This window comes from Octopus sinensis, linkage group LG25 (genome assembly GCF_006345805.1).
Source record: "Octopus sinensis linkage group LG25, ASM634580v1, whole genome shotgun sequence".
NCBI lineage: Eukaryota > Metazoa > Mollusca > Cephalopoda > Octopoda > Octopodidae > Octopus > Octopus sinensis.
In genome coordinates this window covers 8,312,563-8,319,954 of record NC_043021.1, presented here as the reverse complement: position 1 = coordinate 8,319,954, position 7,392 = coordinate 8,312,563, and positions in this window count along the sequence as shown.

The window sequence follows — 7,392 nt, the reverse complement described above, 5'->3', positions numbered from 1 at the left end:
TACTGAAGAACTCTGTGATCTTTATGTAATTTTTTTTGTATGTGCTACCGGTGGAGATACACCCTAACCCTCATCTGAAACAGTTTGAATCGGTTTCCATGCTACTTAAAGTTTCGCAGGCCCCTAACCGTACCCGACTCGTTCGGGCTTCTGGAATAACTGCTTGGTCGACTCACGACTTTGGTGGAGGTCACTTTGATGCAGGGATTTGTAAAGGGTCTTCGATTTGGGATTTGGTTATTCCAGAAGCCTGAACGAGTTAGGCTCCGTTAGGGGCTTGCGAAACTTGAAGTAGCATGGATTTCGAATCAAATTGTTTTAAAAAATACATGTAACTCTTATTAAATGTGTTTATTGCCCTTTTCTTTCATTTGTCCATTCGCTCAGTATGTATGTATGTATGTATGTATGTATGTATGTTGTATGTGTGTATGTGTATGTATGTATGTATGTATGTATGTATGTATGTATGTATGTATGTATGTATGTATATATATATATATATATATAGGCGCAGGAGTGGCTGTGTGGTAAGTAGCTTGCTTCCTAACCACATGGTTCCGGATTCAGTCCCATTGTGTGGCACCTTGGGTAAGTGTCTTCTACTATAGCCCCGGGCTGACCAAAGCCTTGTGAGTGGATTTGGTAGACGGAAACTGAAAGAAGCTTGGCATATATATATATGTGTGTGTGTGTTTGTGTGTGTCTATATGTTTGTGTGTCTGTGTTTTCCCTCCCCCAACATCGTTTGACAACCGATGATGGTGTGTATACGTCCCCGTAACTTAGCGGTTCGGCAAAAGAGACCGATAAAATAAGTAATAGGCTTACAAAGAATAAGTCCTGGGGTCGATTTGCTCGACCAAAGGCGGTACTCCAGCATGGCCGCAGTCAAATGGCTGAAACAAATAAAAAGGGTAAAGAAAAAGAGTTATAAATATATATATATATATATATATATATATATATATAACTACAAAATTAGAGAATGGAGAAATATACTTAAATCAGTAAAACATCAACTATCCGATGATACTCAATCCATACTTTAATACACCATTACATATGAGTAAAGGCAATACATAAAATGAAATGAGAATACAGTATAGTAAAAAAGATAAAGAGATATAAGTAAAAAATTTTTCAAATATCATATGCAAATAAATCAAAACTGACAGCTGTTTCGGCAGTGAGGACAGTCATACCTCATTTAACCTATAAGCCATAAAGGCAGGTATAAATGAGGCATTAACAAGGATGCCCCACGGCCTCTTCAGAGAATTAAATTAATTTGTTATAATAGTGAAAAATATATAAATCATATACATATAAATATAAAAATATAAAAATGTAAAATATAAAAGCTTATACATCATAAAGCTACACTTATATAATATAATACACATTTGTACAAAAAAGGAAGGTAAACAGAACAAAATAAAAAAAATATATAATAGTGTATATATTATATCAATAAGTACCGATATTATACATATTTGGCTAATAGTTTTTTTTATATATATAAAAAAAGGCTAACATATATGGAGATGAAAATAATAATTAAATCCGTGGTACAGTTCATAAGATTCTAAAGCTATAAAAGTTAATAAAAATTACTATTAATAATAATAATAATATAATAATAATAATAATAATAATAATATAATAATAATAATAATAATAAAAAAAATATAATAAAAAATAGATACAGTTAAGTTAGCACCAAGTCCATCCTTACAAGATCGAAATAACTATGAGTTAAGAATGCTGACCACTGAGTGGTCAGCATTTCTTAACTCATAGTTATTTCGATCTTGTAAGGATGGACTTGGGGCTAACTTAACTGTATCTATTTTTTATTATATTTTTTATTATTATTATTATTATTATATTATTATTATTATATTATTATTATTATTAATAGTAATTTTTATTAACTTTTATAGCTTTAGAATCTTATGAACTGTACCACGGATTTAATTATTATTTTTCATCTCCATATATGTTAGCCTTTTTTTTATATATATAAAAAAACTATTAGCCAATATGTATAATATCGGTACTTATTGATATTAATATATACACTATTATATATTTTTTATTTTGTTCTGTTTACCTTCCTTTTTTGTACAAATGTGTTTATATTATATAAGTGTAGCTTTATGATGTATAAGCTTTTATATTTTAATTTTTATATTTTTATATTTATATGTATATGATTGTATAATATTTTTCACTATTATAACAAATTTAATTTAATTCTCTGAAGAGGCCGTGGGGCATCCTTTTAATGCCTATTTATACCTGCCTTTATGGCTTATAGGTTAAATGAGGTATGACTGTCTCACTGCCGAAACAGCTGTCAGTTTTGATTTATTTGCATATTATATTTGAAAAATTTTTTACTTATATCTCTTTATCTTTTACTATTACTGTATATTCATTTCATTTTATGTATTGCCTTTACTCATATGTAATGTGTATTAAAGTATGGATTGAGTATCATCGGATAGTTGATGTTTTACTGATTTAAGTATATTTCTCCATTCTCTAATTTTGTAGTATTAATTTACGGTTATATATTACCTTTACCCATATAATGCAATAGATGAACTGATTGTTTGACAATTTTAACATCTATGTATAATTTTGTTGGGTACCTATCTAGCAGTATATGGATATATATTATCCCATGGTGGGTTGAATTTTCAACCCCTATCTCATTTTATATATATATATATATATATATACCGGAGTAAACACATAAATGTGAAACAAGGTGAAAAAAAGAGTACTCAAATACCAGGGGTAGAGTAATATGCTTTATTTAAAAGCAGCAGAAACTGTCCGACGAACGGGAACGTGAAACTCAGAGTAAAAGGTTTTGTTGAATTTTCTGCTGCTTTTAAATAAAGTATATATATATATTATATATATATATATATATATATATATATATATATATATATATATATCCTCTTCTCCCTATACAACATACCTTTTACCTCCCCCATTATCTCTTTGTTTTACTTGAACTTTGTCGCCCAGAGAGCTAAAGATTATAGGTAAGATATAATTACCTGATCTTTTGTAGTTAGAGCAGAATATTTTATACGCCTTCCCATTTTGTTTTCTTACTTCCACTACTATTTCTTCCCTACTTTCCTTTCCCCTCCTGTCACCCTAATTTTTTTTCCTGTATAAACTACTAACTAAGGTAAGTGAATCATTCTTTAGCTGAAGCTAGCCATGAATTATGAAGTGGCACATAATGTTGACTATTGAAATGTTTTTTTTTAAAAGATGTTGAATTCGTGTATATTCACCCGAAGAAAATGTTTTTATTTCGCATGCTGTAATAACTCTGTTCATCAATAAAAAGACTCGTTTGAAACAGCTGTAGTGAATGAACCAATTCCCATCTGTTGTTTTATATATATATATAAAACAACAGATGGGAATTGGTTCATTCACTACAGCTGTTTCAAACGAGTCTTTTTAATACACATGTATTAGACATTTGAAATTATCCCTAATGTAATCGGTAAAACTAAACACGTGTCTGTTTTGGTACGGAAAGCTGGTGGTTAGTTTTACAAATTACATTACCTGTGGAACGATCGCACTGACGAGTCTACGGACAATTGGATTATATAAGCAATTCATTTGTTAATAGATGAAACCGCTGGTCTGTGAGTAATTCTGAATTTTCATCTGTCTTGCCCGCCTAATTGTTCTGGTGTCCGCTGAATTTTCCTCAAGAGAACATTCTTTTCTTTGTAGTTTGATCGTAGGTGATCTATTTCTAGCATACGGCCGACTACCTTGTAGTCTTGCCCTTTGAATATACACATGTATTAGAATTTTCTCTGATTTTTCAGATTTTTGTATGCTAGGCTACTGGTTTTAAATTGATATTAATTAAATGAATATTAAATTTATCTCCCTCATTATTTAAATATATATATAGTTGGAATTTCCCAAAAAAGAAACAAACAAAACAAAAGACGAAGACGAGTGCGTAAACAACAAACAAATGTATTAGTTTAACGCTTGGGAAGTTAGAAAGTCTTTTACGTTTCGAGCCTACGCTCTTCAACAGAAAGTAACAGAAATAAACAGAGAGAGAAAATGGAAAATGGTTTAGTGGCTAGCGATCAATCATGGCGAATATAAATGCGTGTGAATATAAATAGGGTAAAGACTCCCTTCGGTCATGAATGACCATGGTATTGCACCTTGAAAGTTACCCTCTTAGGCGCAAGTCCGGGTGAGGTTGTTTATGGAAGGCAAAAAGTCGCCCATGCATATCAGCCTCCCCTCTCTACGCCACCAATGTTAACCAAGGGAAAGGCAAAGGGGCCGATACAGCTTAGCACTAGTGACGTAACAGCTCATTTCTACAGCTGAGTGAACTGGAGCAACGTGAAATAAAGTGTCTTGCTCAAGAACACAACACAGCCCAATCCGGGAAACGAACTCACTGAACGACGAGCCTTCACACACACACACACACCACACACACACACACACACACACACACACGCACACGCACGCACACACACACACACACACACACACACACACACACACACACACACACATATAAAATATAACCTTCAAATTTTCTTGCTCAATTAGCTACGTGTGCGATTATAATAGATCAAAAACTGTCTGAAACAAATGAAAAGTCCGCAAGCTTTACGGTCTACAAGAGTGCATGATTCAGAAATAGTCAGCCGAATTTCTTGCAGTTATCGAGATGGATAACCGATTAAACACGATACTTGCACGCGTCCATAAACTGTTGTGTTAAGGCTTTCTCTATTTTTAAGTTACTTAAAGACAAGAAAAAATGTGGCTGTAAAGAAACATGTACAGTATGCAATGACTGCTTTTATGAGCTGGCTGGCAAGAATTGTAGGAAGCTGCGAGAGCTGATATTTCAGCAACAAACATATTCACGGAATAATTGAAAGAAATAACAGAAGACTATAGTTTCACATGTTCCACAAATTGTTAATGATAATGAAAGACGCCAATTTTGGAGGCGCATACCAGCAAGAAATCTCATAGACAGAGCAATGATAAATTTTTAATGCTAAGATCTTTTTTTTTTAGTTGCTAAAGATGAATTAGTGTTATTGTTTGGAAGTAATACAAGTGGAGATAATGGGATCAGCCGCACGCATGTGAATTGTGTCAACAATCCAAAGTCACTAAAAGACTATAAGAGATGAACTTTCTGGAAAAGGCTAAAAAAAAACAAAACAGAGGTAACAAAGAGACTTCTGTGTCATATCTCCCCTCTTAACCCTTTCGTTACCAACCTGGCCAAAACCGGCTCTGGCTCTGTAGTACAAATGTCTTGTTTTCATAAGTTATGAATTAAAATCTTCCACCAAACCTTAATCACAATTTGTGTTCCTAACACTAGCTTAATGATCTATCTATCTATCCGCTCAGTCGAAGTCGACCCTCGGTTACTCCATGGATCAGTGTCCTCCAGTCAGTTCTATCCTGGGCCGCTTATTTCAGATTCGCTATGTCCATTCCGGTATCACTCTTGGCGACACTGATTGGTTTGAGATTGGAAAAGGTACTTGGCAAGGTTGCATCGTGTCACCAGCAGCCTTCAACATGTACGCTGAAAAGGTCATGAGGACTGCAGGCCTGGGGGATAACAGCATTGGAGTGAGGATTGGAGAAAGAAATATTAATAACCTTCGCTATGCAGATGATACAACCCTGCTGGCGGAGAGTGGTAAGGATCTGGAGGATCTTGTCCTGCTGGTCAAGAGGGAGAGTGAGAAATTTGGGCTGTACCTCAATGTACCGAAGCTTTATGTACCGAAGCTTAATGATAACTAAGTTATTTTACTAAATTCTTTGTTATATTTTAAATTAATTGAAAGAAACACAGAGCATCTCAACAGAAATATGGTAACAAAAGGGTTAAAGATCCAGATCAGTGGTTCTCAACCATTTGTTTTTACCTATGGATCCCTTTGATACTTGTTTTACTTCGGTAGATCCTTATAGCTGTTCGATGTCTAAAAAAGTCCTATTATATTTTCATGATTGAATATTATTTGGAATTCTATGAAAAATTGTTAAAATATCTTGTGTATTGTAGAAATTTAACCAATGTCAGTGGGCAGTTTAGCATAATTGATAAAGCATTTGACCAGTAATCAAAAGGATGCAAGTTCGAGTCTCATGGCTAGTTGCTGACAAATATAGGCGCAGGAGTGGTTGTGTGGTAAGTAGCTTGCTTATGAACTACATGGTTCCGGGTTCAGTCCCACTGCGTGGCATTTTGGGCAAGTGTCTCCTACTATAGCCAGGGCCAACCAAAGCCTTGTGAGTGGATTTTGGTAGACGGAAACTGAAAGAAGCCCGTCGTATATATGTATATATATATGTGTGTGTGTGTATATGTTTGTGTGTCTGTGTTTGTCCCCCCCCCCAACATCGCTTGCCAACCGATGCTGGTGTTTACGTCCCCGCAACTTAGCGGTTCGGCAAAAGAGACCGGTAGAATAAGTACTAGGCTAACAAAGAATAAGCCCTGGGTTCGACGTGCTCGACTAAAGGCGGTGCTCCAGCATGGCCACAGTCAACTGACTGAAACAAGTAAAAGAGAGTAAAAGAGAGTAATTTATTGCACTTAAAATTTAACAACAAAATCTTATATGGATCCCCGAGGGCCATGTGGCCCCTAGTTGAGAACCGCTGGTCTAGTTGAAGCACAGTCAAATGGCGTTTTATATTCTTGTGACTCAGTATTCAACAATCGAGCGAAGTGGAAATGTTCCTACAGAGCTAAAGAAATACCTTATAATATATTTAAAAGAAGGACTGGCAGAGAAGCAAGAAGCTGTTGACATTATAAGGAATAACAGAAACTCCCTCTATCTACTGAGTCTGATGCCAGAGACAGATCCCATGACCCTTCAGAACCCCAAACCAATCATCTTAAGGCATAACGATTCCGTTCAAACTTGCTTATATTTTGGTAAAAAAAAAAAAACCCAAAGAACTCGACATAGTGCTTTGCATGGGACTTCTGGTTGACTCTCTGTCTTATGTCAACCTTGAGATATGAGTCAGAGAAACGAATGTAGGACGTACAAGATCTATCAGCTTTGAAGGCCAGGGGTCATTATAGTAGGGATGGAAAAGACCTAGTGAGGAGACAGTACGCTTTTGGGGTCGATTATCTGGGGCGTGTCTGTGGATGATTTGGCACCAATCAGTTGAATGATCCTTCTCTGTATGTGGCCCAGAATGTGGTTGCAGTACTCCATTTTGATCCTCACTTGAGCTTTGTAGAATGTCAGTAATCGTTGGGAGCTGAAGAGGAATTATAGTCCGAGGAATGCTGTCCTA